This window comes from Theropithecus gelada, chromosome 3 (assembly GCF_003255815.1).
Source record: "Theropithecus gelada isolate Dixy chromosome 3, Tgel_1.0, whole genome shotgun sequence".
In the NCBI taxonomy this organism is placed as follows: domain Eukaryota; kingdom Metazoa; phylum Chordata; class Mammalia; order Primates; family Cercopithecidae; genus Theropithecus; species Theropithecus gelada.
The window spans coordinates 113,602,941-113,621,875 of NC_037670.1; positions in this window are offsets into that span (position 1 = coordinate 113,602,941).

Below are 18,935 nucleotides of genomic sequence, written 5' to 3' on the forward strand. Positions count from 1 at the left end.
AGCCGAAAGCCATTAGTTCAGTGATGAGCTGAGTAGTCTTCAGCCAAAGCTTCCAGGAGACTTTGCAGCGGCACAAAATTTTATTGAAAATAATGTCAGGATCTGAGTTCTGTAAGAGGACTCCTGTGCAGTAAGAGAAAGAAGCTTCTTGGAGTCGGGAAGACGGGTTTTTATCCGTCATTTGAAGCGTGCCTTTGTGAGAACTAAGACGATGTGAAAACCCCTCACTGTCTTGATTATTTTTCAGGACCGGAAGAGAGTAGCTCTCCCCAGCCCCTCATGCAGCGAAAAAACGTATGCAGCTGAAGTAAACGGCCCTGCACAAGGCTGCTAGCTGTATAATTCTTAACAACCAAAACGAGTAATTCCTAGAATCGTTTCACATCCTGATATGATATGGCTCTGTGTCCCCACCCAAATCTCATCTTAATTTGTAACGTCCACCGTGGAGGTAGGGAAGTGATTGGATCATGGGGGGCGGTTTCTTTCATGCTGCTCTCCTGATAGGGAGTTCACACAAGAGCTGATGGTTTTATAAGTGTTTGGAAGTCACTCCTTTGTTCTCTCTTCTGCTGCCATGGGAAAAAGGTGCTTGTTTCTGCTTTCCCTTCCCCCATGATTGTAAGTTTTCTAAGGCCTCCCCAGCCATATGGAACTGTGAGTCAATTAAGCCTCTTTCCTTTATACATTACCCAGTCTGCGCAGTTCTTCATAGCACCGTGAAAACTAATACTGAGGAAAGAGAGAGACCCTCTTGTATTGTTTTATACTCAGTACCTGTTTTAAAAAACAATTAAGTAAAACCAAAGACAGGCAGCCCAGCCCCAGGCCTGGGTCTGCCTGGCCTAAACCCAGTAGTTAAAAATCAACTTATGACTTAGAAACTGATGTTCCTGACATTGTATAGAAGAACACTGTGAAACTCCCTGCCCTGTTCTGTTTCTCTCTACCAGTGCATGAAACCCCTGTCAGTGTCCCCTAAATTGCTTAATCAATCACAACCCTTTCATATGAAATATTTAGTGTTGTGAGCCCTTAAAAGGGACAGAAATTGTGCACTTGGGGAGCTCGGATTTTAAGGCAGTAGCTTGCTGATGCTCCCAGCTGAATAAAGCCCTTCCTTCTACATCTTGGTGTCTGAGGAGTTTTGCCTGCAGTTCGTCCTGCTATAATACCTCAATGTGACAGCGTCTTCCACCCCTCACTTAGGACAGTGATTATTTGGAAAGATATGATATGAAAACCCCTGTCTTGATTACTTTGCTGCTACTGGACCTCCTGCTTACAATCACCAATCAGAAAAGCTGTAGTTATCATTTAACCTGCAATAGTTGTATTTTCCCTCTGTGTATTAACATTGAATAGTAACACCAGCAACAGATACTGATTTCCATCAGTGTTCATACCTCTCATTAATCAGAACATTAGGTTGTTGCTGTGTAGATGTTTTTAATTTAATGGCAATAACATTTGCTGCCATTAAGATTACTATCTTACTAGGTCTTCCTATTGTGTCAGAATAGTGTTGAGCCCAATGTACTTATTTTCCAATGCCTATTTCTTGTTAGTGAACACAATCTCAAATACTTTTCTTTCATGTAACATATACATGGAGAAATGATCACAGCAACTAAAAAAAAGAGAGATTGATATAGAAATATCTCAAAATGATGAGGATCATTGTGTACTGTAAACAAAGAAGAAAGCATAATATTTACCTCTGACAAAATGTGGTCAGAGCCTGAAGTATTTATGATAAATCTCATTACCAGATAGTAAAAGAAACATTGTGTAACTGGAAACTGTCCCCTTTAAAATGTGCAGCTAAAACGAACATGAGGCAAAATGTTTAGGACACTATTCAGACCTAAGGCAGAAGTCATTGTGGGAAAATACTAGTACTTCTGCCATGACGAGGAAAGGATGTCTTCTCAGGGTTGCTCAGTTTGATATATGGGCAAACCATTAAAGTCAGTGGTATTAAAGAGTCTTGAATAAAGTCCCAAATAAGCCACTGACATGACTCACAATTTGGTTTTAAAAATATTTTAATACAATGTAATGAGGGTTACGAAAAAAAGTTTAATATAGAGTTGTTCTAATTAGAGTTTTAAATAATTTTATTTTGAAGAAATTTTTAATTTACAGAAAAGTTACAAAATAGCCAAAAGGGATCCCATGTAACCTTTATCCAGTTTGCCCGAATGTTAGCGTCTTTTATAACCATTTTTCAAAACGAAGAAAAGTTAATATTGCTAGAATATTATTAACTAAACTATAGACTCTATTTGCTTTCACTGGTTTTTCAGCTATGACTTTATGGTCTAATACTAACACCACGTTGCATTTAATCTAACATTTAGTGTAGATACACTTAAGCATAAAATAGACAAATATATAATTAACAAATCTAATATTTTGTGACGTTATATTGCTTAATTTTGTCAGCAGACTAAAATGAAAAGTGTCTAACTTCATTCTTGGCTTTGCAGAATATTTCTTTTTGAGACGGAGTCTCGCTCTGTCTCCCAGGCTGGAGTGCAGTGGGCGGATCTCGGCTCACGGCAAGCTCCGCCTCCCGGGTTTATGCCATTCTCCTGCCTCAGCCTCCCGAGTAGCTGGGACTACAGGTGCCCGCCACCTCGCCTGGCTAGTTTTTTTTGTATTTTTTAGTAGAGATGGGGTTTCACCGTGTTAGCTAGGATGGTCTCGATCTCCTGACCTCATGATCCGCCAGTCTCGGCCTGCCAAAGTGCTGGGATTACAGGCTTGAGCCACCGTACCGGCCAAGAATATTTCAATTGATCTTGTGTCACCATCTCAATTGCTCTTAGATTTCTACCTTTCTTCTATCATGCTTTTGGTTCTGCTTGTTCAGGAGTCCTTAACAGGGTCCATCTGGCTCAGGCCTTGTACTCAGTAGATACTGTAGGAATATTTGTTAACTTATTCAAACAAAAGACAAGAACTAGATTGCTAACTCCTATATCATACAAACCACCTGAAGTGGAGCATAGAGTTATTCTTACTCATTAGCCTTATAATCCTTCAGATGTATCAAATACTGTTTCATGCCATCAAAATATTACAATTCTGAGAACCATTGTATCTCCCAAATTATGAGGTTAAATGGATCAGACAAATGAAGTTTACATACTAGGTAAGACCTCTTTAAGTAACAATGAAGTATTGTCAAAGAGAGGGCCTCAGGCCATGTAATTATTGTCTTCAAACAAGGCCTATGTGAGGGAAAAAAAAGTGGATTTATCTTATTGCCTTTCTTCCTAGGAACTTACACTTCAACTTTTCATTCATTTATTCATTCATTAATATAGTAATTTCTGTGTTGTTAATTTGTCCCACATACTCAGCTATGTGCTGGAACACTGTCATGGGTACTGAAATAACTAAGCAAGAATAAGCAGAGTAGTTGTGTCAACGACAGAAAGAAGCAAATTTTAATCTTTCTGATACCTGTATTCATACAGGTGAGTGGAGGAAACTTACTCCTATGGAACACGATTTTGCTTCGTTCTTAAGGCACTTTGCTTTTAATTTGAAGGATATAACGTAAAGGTTACTTCTTAAGAAGCATTTCTAGAAATCTTGAGAATTAGTAGAATCATTTTTTTAAGACCCCCATTGTCAACCACCTGTACTACAGGAATAAAAATATTTTAAGGGTCTTCTACTATCTTATTAGTCATCGGTTACTCTCATTTTTTATACTTTATTTCAATCATTGATAGATGTTAGAATGACAGTGGAATTATCATCAGAAGAGACTTTCATGATAATGCTTCCCGTTTGTTCAAACAAGAGGACTTATGAGCAGAAAAGTTGGTAATGTATTGAGAATTCTCATTTACCAAACTCATTTTCTTTGCTTCTTGTTACTGAGATTTCATAAAGCAATAACCATTGACAGCAAATTAGAATTCTTAGATATTATGAATAAGAAACAAAAGCCAGGCATCATGGCTCACAGCTGTAATCCCAGCACGTTGGGAGGCCAAGGCAGGTGGATCTCTCGAGTCCAGGAGTTTGAGACCAGCCTGGGCAACATGGCAAAACCCTACAAAAATCACAATAAATTAGCTGGGCATGGTGGCACACACTTGTAGTCTAAGCTACCTGTGAGGCTGCGATGGGAAGATCACCTAGCCCAAGAGGTTGAGGTTGCAGCAAGCCATGATGATGCCAATGCACTCCAGTCTGGGTGACAGAGTGAGACTCTGTCTTTAAATAAATAAATAAAATAAAATAATGAAATCAGTGCTTATATTAGTGTGTTCATGTGTTATTTTAAGTATTTATTACTACCACATCATAAATTAATCAAAATATTCCCCTTCAAAGAAGATATTGTAAGAATATGTTAGTCATTGTCCTATGCATGTATTATAGACTATCACTCTAGACATGGTAAACTACAGCGTTGGACAGAAAACTACAGCTTTGGACAGAATAGTAATTGAGCACAATTATTCCCATTGTATATTCTACATACAACACAGAACAGAGAGTATACTCTGAGAAGGTATAGAACATATACTTATTGGAAGACATGGTTGTATAAGTAAAAATGAAGTTTAATGAGAACTCATTTTAATGAGTTACATAGAACATAAAAATACAGATTTAAAAAATATTTTTTAAGCATCATAAGTGCTTAAGAGAGTCATAATTTTTAAAAATTAGGTCTGTAATAATTATATTTGGCCTTTAACTTTATTTTTTTCATTCAATCTAGTTCTTGCAACAGCACTGAATTCCTCATTTGGTTACTGTGGAGCTTCCAGAAATTTTGGTATTCATTTCTTATATCCATTTCTGTATTTCCCATTTATTCCTCAACCCACTAGAACTTTGTTTCTGTTATTTCACTAAAATTATACTTATGTGCCATTTCCTTAGGCCATATCTTATTTGACTGGGAAATGTCTATTGTGAGGCAATTGGAGTGATGGGGTATGCCCTAAATGCTAACAAAGGAGAAAAAATGAAGATATCAAAAGATAGTATAATCCCTGTAACTTTTGATTTTATATAAATTTTAAGTCTAATTCTTGGTAAGAAAAAAAAATAGACCAAAACCTCAGTATGTAACAAATGTTGGGGGGGGGGAAGGCCACCAAGCATGTATTCCTATACAAATGCCTATACCTAAGCATCACCTCCCAATCACCACTGAGGTCTAACAAAATGTCAATAAGGTTTCTGATGAACAAAGGAGAGGGTAAGTCCTTATTTAGAGAGAGTAAAGAACAAGTTGTTTTCTCTAGGGAGCCTGATAGGATGGAGTTGCTAGAAGGTTTATGTGAAGGTGATTTTTATTATATTACTTTTACATTGAAGAACCCTAAGCATAAATCCTAATAAAACCTTTTTTTTTTTTTTTTTTTTTTGGTCTCTCATTATGTCTTAAATCTTTTCAGTGGTGGAAGGTTTTACCTATCATTGAATTTGAGTTCCAAGATTTTCTGCTCACATTTAGATAATGAGCAGTCCTAAGGACCTTTTAAGGCCCAAAACACTGTCTAGATTCAGAAATTAGAGTGTTGGTTTCTGTATAATAATTGAAATTCTCAATTTAAAGTTACGTCGTTTCTTCAGCTAGTGCTGATTTTAGATGCCAGCTTACCGTAGCTTCAGGGCACTCTAGATTTGGAGCATTGGAGGGAAGAAGAGAAAGGAAATATGGAAATGCTTACTTTAACTTGTCTTTGGTGGGCCAGATTTGAGTTCCTGGAACTGGCAGATATTTAGGGCTAACTCTCTCATAGTGCTTTTGTGGGCACTTAAGTTCCATCATTGAAGTCTCTCACCTCTGGTTCCCTAGTGAACAGGTCTCTATTTGAGTGGTGCCTTTAGAATCTCTCCACTCTTACTACCTCCAGCAATCCAGCATACACCTAGATTTCATCCTTGTGAATAGGGCCCACTTGATCTCTTTCAGTAGCACTACTGGACTGAATCCTAGGTGAACTCACCTCATACGCAATCCACCTCCAAGTCATGGGAAACACTCATGTAGATTTTACTTGGGCAAATTTAGGAGTGCAGGCCAATCACAAAGGAAACTCTCCTCCTTTACCACCAAAGTGGTTGGTGGACCAATTTCTCCATCTCTTGATTTCCCTGGATATGAATCAGAATGCAGTTATTATGCCTTACCACTGAAGGAACAACATAATAAGCAGTATCAGTAGACTTGGTGGAGGTCCTAGCCCATCCTAATGAGCATGAAGAAAGAGATCAGGCACCCTCTATTCCATTCTCATTGGGAGTGGAAAACGTAAGAGGTCTAAGAATTCTGTGATTCTTTCCTTTAAAAATTTGAGTTTGGGTCTGGCACCTTACTTGGTATAAAGCATCTGCTTCATCTTGATGTGTTAGCTTGAACTTGTAATTCAGTATCCTGAGATACTTCCTTTTAGGGGAAATAGGAAATTAGAGGCTGAAATTGAATGTGATACATTATTTTCTGTACTTTCTTGCTTCTCTGCATGATCTGAAACTCGTCATTTCTCTTTTTAGTTAATAATTTAGTATAGGCAAGCTGGAGAAGATGTTAGTATGAATTTTTTTCTCTTTATAACGTTTCTATTATAATAACTGATATTTATTCCTACCTTTTCTATACTTTTTGCTTCCAAAATGTAAAGGAAATACTAATTCTTCACGTAAATGTCTGAGGACTGATCTTGGACTATGAGAACTGCTCTCTTGTGTGCCATTAATATCACATTTGAACTTCTCTTTATTTACTGTGTAAATCCTCTCCCTGACAAGACTGATTGCGTCTTTATTAAGGAGTTCATCTCTCATTTGAAAATGTTTTTCATCTTAGAAAAAATATTATTGTTGTCAATCTTGCCATGTAAGATTTCTGACAGAAAATTCTTTCATAGACGAAATATAGTTTTATCTTTTAACAAAGAAAAAAGGTGTCTTATTAGCTGATGAACTCTTTTTGTTATTTTTTAAAATGTTATGTTCTATATTTACTTGTCACTGACTTGAAGCTCAACTCTTTTGTTAAAAGAAAGTGACATTAAAACAATGTATGGAAATTAACTTACAGTTCACACAGGAGAAAAACCAATAATTACATCAATTTCATATCCCTTCCAAGATATTAAAGTATTAAAACAGAAAGCAAACAAAGGTTACTTAGAGAACATTACTATGAGGCTAAATATAAAAGGCTATAGCAGAATTAAGACATAAAATTGAGCAATCATGCCCATTTTATTTACAAAGTCACATAGGAACTACCAGAGTCAAAGTCATCCAGCCTAGCATTTTATTAAAAACAGTAGTCACCTCGCCCCACCAAAAAAAAAAAAAAAAAAAAAAAAAAAAGGAAAACTGCCGTGCTAGTACTAGTCATAATGTCTGAGAATTTCAGGTGGAGTTGTTAAGTGGTCAGAACCAGAAAATTGAGTTTATTGAATTATTTTGTCCTATTACATTCTGTAGGTCTTAAATTCCTGAAACCTCACTTCGTATCTTTTTAAATAGGTCCATGGTGGCGTCAGGGTTACTCACTCTCTTTTTTATCATGGTATGTTTAGTAAAGATCAGGACTGTGACAATTTTGTACCGTTCCAATTCAGCTGCAACTGTGCTCCCCAGAATTTCCTTCCTGTATTAGTCCATTTTCACGTTGCTGTAAAGAACTACCTGAAACCGGGTAAGTTAGGAATAAGAGAGATTTAATTGACTTATAGTTCCATAGGCTGTATAGAAAGCATGGCTGCGGAGGTCTCAGGAAACTTACAATCATGGTGGAAGGTGAAGGGAAACAGACAAATCTTCACATGGTGGAGCAGAAGAGAGCGCGAGCAAAGGAGGAAGTGCTACACACCTTAAACAACCAGCTCTCATGAGAATTCACTCACTATTACAGGAACAGTAAGGGAGAAGTCTGCCCCCATGATCCAGTTATCTCCCACGAGGCCCCTCCTTCAACACTGAGGACTATAATTCAACATGAGATTTACTTGGGGACACAGGACCGGACCATATTATTCTGCCCCAGCCCCTTCCAAATCTCATTCTGTCCCTGGCCCCTCCCAAATCTCATGTCCTTCTCACTTTTGGAACACAATTGTGCCTTCCCAACAGTCCCCCAAAGTCTTAACTCATTCTCTCATTAACTCAAAAGTCCAAGTCCAAAGTCTTATCTGAGACAAGGCAAGTCTCTTCCACCTAAGTAAAAGACAAAACAAGTTAGTTACTTCCAAGACACAATGGGGGTTCGCGACAAGCCTGAGCAACAAAGCAAGACCCTGTTTCTACAAAAATTTAAAAATAATTAGGTGTAGTGGTGCACGCCTGTACGCCCAGCTACTTGGAAGTCTATGGCAGGAGGATTGCTTGAGTCCAGGAGTTCGAGGCTACAGTGAGCTCTGATTATGCCACTGCGGTCCCACCTGGCAACAGAGTAAACCCTGTCTTAAAAAAAAATAAAATAACAAGAAGCTCAGCAAACCCCAAGAAGTTGGATGAATACAAAGAAAACCACATTGTTGTAAAGAATTTGACCTCTGTCCCTGGTTCCTGGGAGATGACCTCTAAATCCTTGGAATTTTTTGGAGTGATAGAATTGTCTTTTATCCTTGATGGGCCCTTGGGATCACACTTGAGTTTATGCAAATGAGATGACTCAGGCTGGGGGCTGACCATACCAGAATGACCAACTATGTTATTACATGTGATATAAGCTGTAGCTCTTGGTGGGGTGGTGGGTGGTGGGGGTGGGGAGGGTTGGGGATTCAGTTCAGTCATGTGACCAATTATTCTGAAACTGATGCAACAGATCCCTAGATGGTTTTATTTGGTTAAATACAGAAATTGACCTTTCTGGTTTTAAAGCTGGAAACTTACCTTTTATCTGAGTTGCTTCCTCTATAGGCTGGTCCCTTTCCCACTGTGTCTGGAATTGGTGGGTTCTTGGTTTCACTGACTTCAAGAATGAAGCTGCCGACCCTTGCCCTGAGTGTTACAGTTCTTCAAGATGGTGTGTCCGGGGTCTGTTCCTTCAGATGTTCAGATGTGTTCAGAGTTTCTTCCTTCTGGTGGGTTCACAGTCTTGCTGGCTTCAGGAGTGAAGCCTCAGACCTTCAGGGTGAGTGTTACAGCTCTTAAGGCGGCAGGTCTGGAGTTGTTCATTCTTCCCGGTGGGTTCCTGGTCTCGCTGGCCTCAGCAGTGAAACTGCAGACCTTCACTGTGAGTGTTACAGCTCATAAAGGTATTGTGTACCCAAAGAGTGAGCAGCAGCAAGATTTATTGCAAAGAGCAAAATAATAAAGCTTCCACAGTGTTGAAGGGGACCTGAGCATGTTGCCGTAGGCTGGCTCCGGCCACTTACTTTTATTTATCTGACCCCACCTACATCCTGCTAATTGGCCCATTTTACAGAGAGCTGATTGGGCCATTTTACAGAGTGCTTTTTGGTGCGTTTAGAATCCCTGAGTTAGGCACAGAGTGCTAGACAGAAAAGTTCTCCAAGTTCCCGCTAGGTTAGCTAGATACAGAGTACTGATTGGTGTATTTACAAACCTTGAGCTAGACAGAGTACTGATTAGTGTATTTACAAATCCTGAGCTAGACACAGAGTGCTGATTGGTGCATTTACGATCCCTTAGCTAGACATAAAGGTTCTCCAAGTCCCCACTAGACTCAGGAGCCCAGCTGGCTTCACCTAGTAGATCCCGCACCAGGGCTGCAGGTGAAGCTGTCTGCCAGTCCGAGCTGCACCTGCACTCCTCAGCCGTTGGGCAGTCGATAGGACTGGGCACCAGGGAGCAGAGGGTGGCGCCCGTTGGGGAGGCTGGGGCCGCGTGGGAGTCCACTGCGAAGGCGGGGATGGCGGTGGGGGGGGGGGGGCGCTCAGACATGGTGGGCTGCAGGTCCTGAGTCTTGCCTCGAGGGGAGGTGGCTGAGGCCCGGCGAGAATTCCAGCACGGTGCATGCGAGCGGCAGTGCTCAGGGACCCTGGGCAACCTCCACAGCTGCTGGCCCGGGTGCTAAGCCCTTCACTGCCCTGGGCCGGTGGTGCCCGCTGGCCGCTCCAAGTGTAGGGCCCACCGAGCCCACGTCCGCACCGCCTGAACTCGCACTGGCCTGTTAGCTGCCGCGTGCAGCCCCAGTTCCCGCCCGCGCCTCTCCCTCCACACCTCCCCGCATGCAGAGGGTGTCGGCTTTGGCCTCGGCCAGCCCAGAGAGGGGCTCCCCCAGTGCAGTGGTGGGCTGAAGGGCTCCTCAAGCCCCAGCAGAGTGGACGCCAAGGCCTAGGAGGTGCCAAGAGTGAGGGCTGCTAGCACATTGTCACCTCTCCCTTAGAGTGGGCTGCCTGCATGTGCAGTGCACTCCTTATGCTTGGGAAGTGAGCATGCGCAGTGTGTTTAGTTGTACACATGCTCATCTGAGGCTTTCTTCCCTTTTCCGGTGGTGTGCCCTTGGAAGGTCATACTCTGTCATTTTGTCTCTTAATGTGCATGCCCAGGAAGTTCCTTCTCTCTGGCATCTATATTCAGTGAATACTTCAGTGGAGTAGCTGTGGAACATCAGGAAATGGCCTCTCCCTTGCACTGGCTACCAATGTATCGCTTTTAGAGAGTCAATGTGATAATTGCTGAACCATCACCTGACATTCCTAGTGGCTAGGGAAGAGCCCTCACCTGCCCTGATCATGCCTATCTACCTGTAACAAAATAAGGGAGCTCTTATGGAAAACTGTACCCTTAACTTGTGAAATTTGACCTAATTCTAGGTAATGTCAGAATTTCGTTGCACACAACTGGCACATTGTCAGCAATTGCAGAAAACTAAAGATATTTTGAAAGCTGTCAGAGTAAAATGACACATTACATATAAAGGGAATTGTGATTTGAATGACTGATGTCTTCTCATCAGAGAAATAATGGAGACCAGAAGACAGTGGAACAGCACCTTTAAAGAATGAAACAAAACCGAAAACTACATTAAATTCTATATCCAGTGAAAATAATTCTAAAAGAATGATGGTGAAGTAAAATACATTTCCAGATAAAGAAAACTAAAAGTATATGTAGCCAGTGGACACGTACTACAAGAAATACCAAAGAAGTTCTTCAGGTTGAAGAGAAATACAACCAGATGGAAAATCAGGTCCAGGAGCAAAAAATAAAGAGCACTGAAAATGATAACATTGCATCATGGGATTTATAATGAGTATAAATGTAATGCATTTGGCAACTATAGCAAAAAGGATGAAAAGGTGAGTAAATGAACTCATACCTTGCAAAATTTCTACATTTTAAATGAATTGATTCAATATTAACTCTAAGTAGTCTGAAATATTAAGGATATATATTGCAATCCTTAGAACAACCGCTAAAAATTATGCAAAGAAGGAAAATGATGATCCTGGAATATACAATCTTTTGTGTTTGTTTTTATGTCCTAGGATAAACTTTTATTTCTTGTTCTTAAACAATGACAAAATATTTTCTACTAATCATCCTTTTTGGAAGAGGTAAGGACTAGAGATCTCTTTTTCACTTCCCTCCTGAACTATGTTTTTCCTGTCTCTGAGACAGTCTTTTGTTCATCTTTGTCTCCTGTGTTCCTGAAAAAAGAATGCCCTCTTTCTCTTCAATTAGTCAGCTGTCAATAAGTGCTTGTTTTCTCTGAAGGGTACTTACTTGTTTCAACTTCATTTCCTGCTTGCTTTCTCCCCAAGGTGATTGAATCACACTTTGATAAATGCATTGTTATTAAAGTTTACTAGAGGCAATTGCAATTGTAGATGTTTCAAATTAATGTCTTTCATTATACTGAGTCAAAAAGTTAATGAATTGAAAAATTATTCTTTTTGTAGGTATTCAGCAGCGTTAGTCAGTCAACATGTTCTGATGGTGTGTGGAGTGACCTTCTAGAGTTAGTGGGGAGTGATGATGGCAATATTTCCTGGAGAAGCATGCTCAATAAAGGAGAAGTTGGATTAACACAAATGTGACAAAACTGCACTAAGTGATTGGAAAGTAGGAAGCATGTGGACAAATGAATAGGCTACTGGTCTGATTAAACCTGGAAATCTTAGGCAACACTGGAGTTCTGAAAGAATTAAGGGGTGTGGCTGGTGGAAAGCTGACAAAACTCCATCAGAGGGGGCAATAGCATGGATATGAAATAGAAATCAGCTAAAAATATTTATTGTGTCCTTTGTACTATATACCAGTCCTTAAAAACGTGAAATAAAGACATTATTTTTATAAGCTTGTAGGACAGCATTATATGCTCTCATGGAAGAAAGACAACATATTATAGTCATTCAAAAATTGATGTCAAGTAATATAGTGAATATAGACACCCAATTGCAGAGGTAAATCTGAATTATGTAGAATGAGCTTTAGAGTTGGGTCAGGTGACAGAGATAAAAAGATGCTCTATGATATAACTCATAGATGATGTCTGGGGATAATAGAAATATTCTAGGAATGTGATGATGGTGAATACATTGCTGCTCGTGAAGGCGATTCTAATTAAAAAATGCATGGCTTGGAAAACATACTTGCTTAGTTAGATGCCTTGTTTGGACCATGATGATAAATTAGGTGGATTTGTTACATAATACACTTGACTTTATAAATAACCAACTGTAAAATCTGAACATTTACATCAATTTATCATGACTCTTTTAACTTGTGTTGTATGCTTCTGAGTTTTGCTGCTTCTCTTCCATTTTGCCAAATGAAAAATCTATATCAAATTCAATTCTCCTACCCCTCTCAAAAGTGTTTGACCCTACAGCAGTCTTCTGGTTCTTCAACTACATCCTCTCTTTGGTTCTGTGACATTATATCACCCTGGAGTTTGCATAGGCTGATTATTCTTTCCCTTCTTCCTTCATTGATTCCATTTGTAGTTTATGAGCCCCTAAATTTGGGCATAGGTCCTCATATTCATCTGAACTTTCTTTTATCAATGTATACTGTCATGGTGGCACTAATCTTCTTTTTTCTTTTTCTTTTTCTTTTTTTTGAGACAGAGTCACACTCTGTTGCCCAGGCTGTAGTGCAGTGGCACAATCTCAGCTCACTGCAACCTCTGCCTCCCGGGTTCAAGCAATTCTCGTGCCTCAGCCTCCTGAGTAGATGGGATTACGAGTGCACACCATCATGCCCAGGTAATTTTTGTATTTTTAGTAGAGATGGGGTTTCACCATGTTGGCCAGGCTAATCTCGAACTGCGGCACTAATTTTCTGTCAAAACAGAGACCTCTCAAGCTAGTTATATTTCTAGATAAATTTTACATACTCCAGAAGATCCAGAATCAACTCTAATACAACACATCCTAAATCAAATTCATTCTCCCTACTAATCATCTTCCTTTCAATCTTTCATATTTGTCAATGTCACTCCATAAGCAGGTATGTTGAAAGCATTCATTCTTTTTTGTTTTAGCTCCATCTCATATCAATGCGATAAATCACCATGTTTTATCTTTCTTTCTTTTCTCTTTTTTTTTTTTTTTTTGAGACAAAGTCTCACTCTGTCCCCATGCTGAAGTGCAGTGACGCAATTTCAGCTCACTGCAACCTCCGCCTCCCAGGTTCAAGCGATTCTCCTGCCTCAGCCTGCCAAGTAGCTAGGACTACAGGCACGCACCACCACGCCCAGCTAATTTTTGTATTTTTAGTAGGGACGGAGTTTCACCATGTTGACCAGGATGCTCTTGATCTCTTGACCTCGTGATCTGCCCACCTCGGCCTCCCAAAGTGCTGGGATTACAGGTGTGAGCCACCACACCCGGCCCGTGTTTTATCTTTCTATCTTTGAAATATGTCATTTCTATCATTGTTCTAAATGTTTTATTATGCATTCTTTGATAATAGAAAAAATATATTCTAACAGATCCTATACGTGTTATACATATTCTAAATATTCTAACATATATAGTTAGAAACCATAGGCATGAGAAGACTAATGAAATCACTATCTGTAGAGGCTCTCTATGAATTCTTTCCAGATCTTGTTTCCTTGTACATCCAAACCTAACCACTCTCCTGAATTTGTGTGAATTACTTCTTTACTATTAAAACTGCTTTATCAAATGTATGTATTTGTAAAGAATATATGGTTTAATTTTGCTTGTCTTTTAACTTTATAAAAATGATATCTTCAGCAATTCATTTATTTAAAATCTGTAACTCATATAGCTGTACTCTATTCCTTTTCACTGCCAAATAACATCTTGCAATGTTGGTTATATCACAGTTAATTTATCTATTATGTTAGTGATCATTTTTATTTTTTCCATGTTTTTGCTTTTGTGAACAATGCTGCCATGAATATTCCACTTTAGGGTATGTCGCTTGTCACCTATTTGCCAGAATTTCTTCAAGATATATTCCTGAGATTGAAAAACTTATTGCAACTTACATACTTGTTCAGACTTAGAATATGGAACCAGTTTGTGTTCTAGTTGAATTGTACCAATTTATGCTCCTTGTAGCACTCTGCAAGAGTCCTACTGCCTCATGTGATGGTTAGTTATATGTATCAACTTGACTGGCCATGGGTTACCCAGATATTTGTTTAAATATTATTTCTGGGTGTGTCTATGAGTGTGTTTCTGGATGATACTAGCATTTGAATTGGCAGGCTGAATAAAGCAGATTGCCCTCCCCATCAGCCAATTCATTGTATAGGCATCATCCAGTTCACTCAGGATGTGAATAGAACAAAAAGGTGGAGGAAGGGAGAATTTACTGATTCTTCCTGACTGATTGAGCTGTGACATCAATCTTCTTCAGCTGTCACACTGAACTTACACCATTGGCTGTCCGGGTTCTCAAGCTTTTAGGCCCAGACTTGAATTTACACTGTCAGCTTTCCTCATTTTAAGGCCTTTGGACTCAGGCTGGAGCTATACCACTGACTTTCCTAAGTCTCTAGCTTGCAGATGGCAGATTGTGGGGCTTCTCAGCCTCCATAATCACTTGAACCAATTTTTTATAATACATCTCTTCATATATATATATATCTTTATATAAAATATAATATATACATGTGCTAGCTAGATCCTATTGGTTCTGTTTCTTTGGAGAACCCTGATTAATATTTTTCATACGTTCACCAACACTTGACACTTGATATTTTTTGAGTCGGGGTCTCGCATCACCCAGGCTGGAGTGCAGTGGTGGGATCATAGCTCACTGTGACCTCAAACTCCTGAGCTCAAGTGATCTGCCCACCTCAGCCTCCCAAGTAGCTGGAACTACAGGCACATGACACCATACTCAGCCCAGTTAAAAAGAAAAAATTGTGGAGTAGGGGCCTTTCCCAGGCTGGTCTTGAACTCCTAGCCTCAAGTGATCTTCCTGCCTCAGTCTCCCAAAGCACTAGGATTACAGGCATGAGCCACCACACCCAGGCCCCAACACTTGATATTGTCAGACTTCTTAATGTTTGACCTGATAGGTACAAGTTCACATCTCATGGCCCCACTATGTTGCCCAGATTGTTCTTGAACTCCTGGGCTCATACAATCCTCTTGCCTCAGCCTCCCCAATGTTGGGATTACAGGCATCAGCCACTGAGTCTGGCCTTCTTTTGGAGAATTTTAGCTATCTTAGGCTTTTGCTTTATCATATAACCCTTAGAGTCACATTTTCAGTAACGCTGTTGCACTTTCCTGCTTGCAATTAAATAATGAATGTGTATGTGTATTTATTCATAATTTATGTTTCCTAATCTGTGAAATGCCTCTTTATGCCTATTGCCAAGATTTCTATTATTGTGTTTACCTTTTCTTGTCGATTCAATGGAAGGGTCTTCTATCTTGACTCTTAATTCATTTGTGATTATAAGTGCTGAACATATCTTCTCTCAGAGTATAATTATTTTTTATCTTTATAGTGTCTTGTGATTAACAGGACATTAATTTTAATGTAGTCAAATGTATTAATTCTTTTATGGTCAGCACTATTCGTGTCTGGTGTAAGAAGTCCCTCTCAACCCCAAGATCAGAAAGATATTCTTCTGATGTTCTTTTTAAAGTACAAATGCTTTGCTTTTCATATTTAAATTAATAATATACATGGGATTGATTTTTATGATGGTATAACATAGGAATCTAATTTCATTTTCCATATGGATAACCAGTTTTCCCAGCTTTATTTACTGAAAATCTACTGTTCTAATGAGAACACTTGGACACAGGGTGGGGAACATCACACACCGGGGCCTGTTGTGGGGTGGGGGTAGCAGGGAAGGATAGTATTAGGAGATATACCTAACGTAAATGATGAGTTAATGGGTGCAGCACACCAACATGGCACATGTATACTTGTGTAACAAACCTGGACGTTGTGCACATGTTCCCTAGAACTTAAAGTGTAATTAAAAAAAAAAAAAGAAAATCCAATGTGAGTCTTATATAGGGTTTCTATAAATGGATAGGTTTATTTTTAGGGTCTGTAATTTGGTCCATTGTTTAATTTCTTTATTCCTGAGCCAGTAACCTCCTGTTTAATAACTAGTACTCCTTACTGTTCTTCTTCAGGAGAATTTTATTTTTTGAGACAGGGTTTCACTCTGTTGCCCAGGTTGGCATGCAGTGGTATGATCATGGCTCACTGTAGCCTCAACCTCCCTGGCTCAAGTGATCCTCCCACCTCAGCCTCCCAAGTAGCTGGGACTACAGGCATACACCACAATGCCTGGCTAATTTTTAAAATTTTTGTAGCAACTAAGTCCCACTGTGTTGCCCACGTTGGTCTTGAACTCCTGGGCTCAAGCAATCCTCTTTCTTTGGCCTCCCCAAATGCTGGGATTACAGGCATAAACCACTGTGCCTGGCCTTCTTTAGGAGAATTTTGGCTATCTTGAAACTTTGCTTTACCATTTAACTTTTAGCATCACATTTTCATTAACCCTATTGTGATTTTGATTGAAAATGCATATATTACTTTGGGCAGATATCTTTATATAGATCATATATTAGCATTATTTTTATTTAGATTGTCTTTAATGTCTTTCAATAAAAATTTTAAAAACCTCCACTAAGAATTCATATACCTATGTTAAATATATTCCTAGTTTCCTTATACATCTTATTGCTATTGTAAATGGTATCTCTTTTCTAATTTATATGTTCTGGTCTTTTGCTCGTATATAGTTGATGCAATAGATTTTGTAGATTGATCTTATATTCAACCACCTAACAAAACTTGTTAATTTGTCAATATAATTTATGTTATTATTATTTCTAAACAAATGATTCCATATAGCATGCTGTGCTAGGCATCGTTCAGAACGCTAAATATTTATCACAACAGCCCTTTTAAGCAGGTTCATTTTTCATCTCCATTTTACTCACAAAGAAATTAACCACGAGGAGATTAAATCACTTGCCCAAAATCACAAATTATCATCTGAATGCAGAAGGCAGGACTTAAACCCAGGCAGTTGATTTCCAAGCTCCATGCCCACCAAAAGCTTTGCTGCCTCTCTGCTAGGCTATACAGTTCTGATCCTTCCCTTCCCTCCCCTTCCCTGCCCTCCCCTTCCCTGCCCTCCCCTGTCCTACCCTCTCCTCCCTTTCCTTTCCCTCCCCTCCCATCACCTCCCCTCCTCTCCCTTCCTTCCTTTCTCTTGCTCTTGCTTTTTCTTTCTTTCTTTTCCTTATACCGCTCCCCACTTTTTTTCTAAACCTTTCTTTGCAGGTATTATTTTAAATGTTAGCACAGATGATGCACGTCTTTTCTCCTAATTTAAAAGAGAATTCTTTTAATATTTTACAATAAGAAAGATGTTTGCTCTAGGGTTCTGGTGGGTAACATTTATGAGGTTAAGAAAATTTCCTTTAGTCTTAGTTTGCTAACAGTGTTTTTTGTTCTTTAATCATGAATGGGTGTTGAATTTTATCAATTTATTTTCCTTTATTTTATTTATTTATTTTTTTTTTTTTTTGAGACAGAGTCTTGCTCTGTTACCTAGACTGGAGTGCAATGGCGTGATCTTAGCTCACTGCAGCCTCTACCTCCTGGACTCAGCCTCTCAAGTAGCTGGGACTATAAGCATGTGTCCCTGTGCCTGGCTAATTTTAGTATTTTTTGTAGGGACAGGTTTTTGCCATGTTGCCCAGGCTGGTCTTGAACTCCTGAACTCAAGCAATTTGCCTATCTTGGCCTCCCAAAGTGCTAGGATTACAGGCATGGGCCACTGTGCCCAGCCTCCCATTTAATTTGTGTACTTGGTAAATATAGTCATTGATTTTAATATGTTAAATCGATAGTCCCCAACCTTTTTGGCACTGGGGACAGGTTTTGTGGAGGACAAGTTTTCCACAGATGGGGTGGGTGGGGAGGGCAGGGAGGAATGTTTCGGAATGAAACTTTTCCACCTCAGATCATCAGGCATTAGATTCTCATAAGGAGCAGCAACCTAGATCCCTTGCATGTGCAGTTCACACTAAGGTTCATGCTCCTATGAGAATAATGCTGCTGCTGATCTGACAGGAGGCAAACTCAGGTGATAATGCTCGCTGGTCCACAGCTCACCTCCTGCTGTACGGCTGGGTCCTTAACAGACCAAGACTGGTACCAGTCTATGGCCTGGGCACCCCTGTGTTAAACTACCTGTGCATCCAGAGGATAATCCAAGCTTGATACTGCTGTGTTTTTGTAAGTCCTACTGAATTTGGTATGTCAACATTTTGTTCAGAACTTTTTATCTGTAATCATTAATAAGATGGCCTGTGACTTTACTCTTTTTCAGATTGTCCTTGTCTCATTTTGTTAGAATGAGTCTGGGAGATTTCCTTCTTTTCTAATTTTCAGGAAGTACTTGATTCTTCAAAGTAGCCCTGCAAAATCATATGGGCTTGATTTTTTGTTTTTCCAGTGGGAAGATTTTGAACTACTTATTTAGGGTC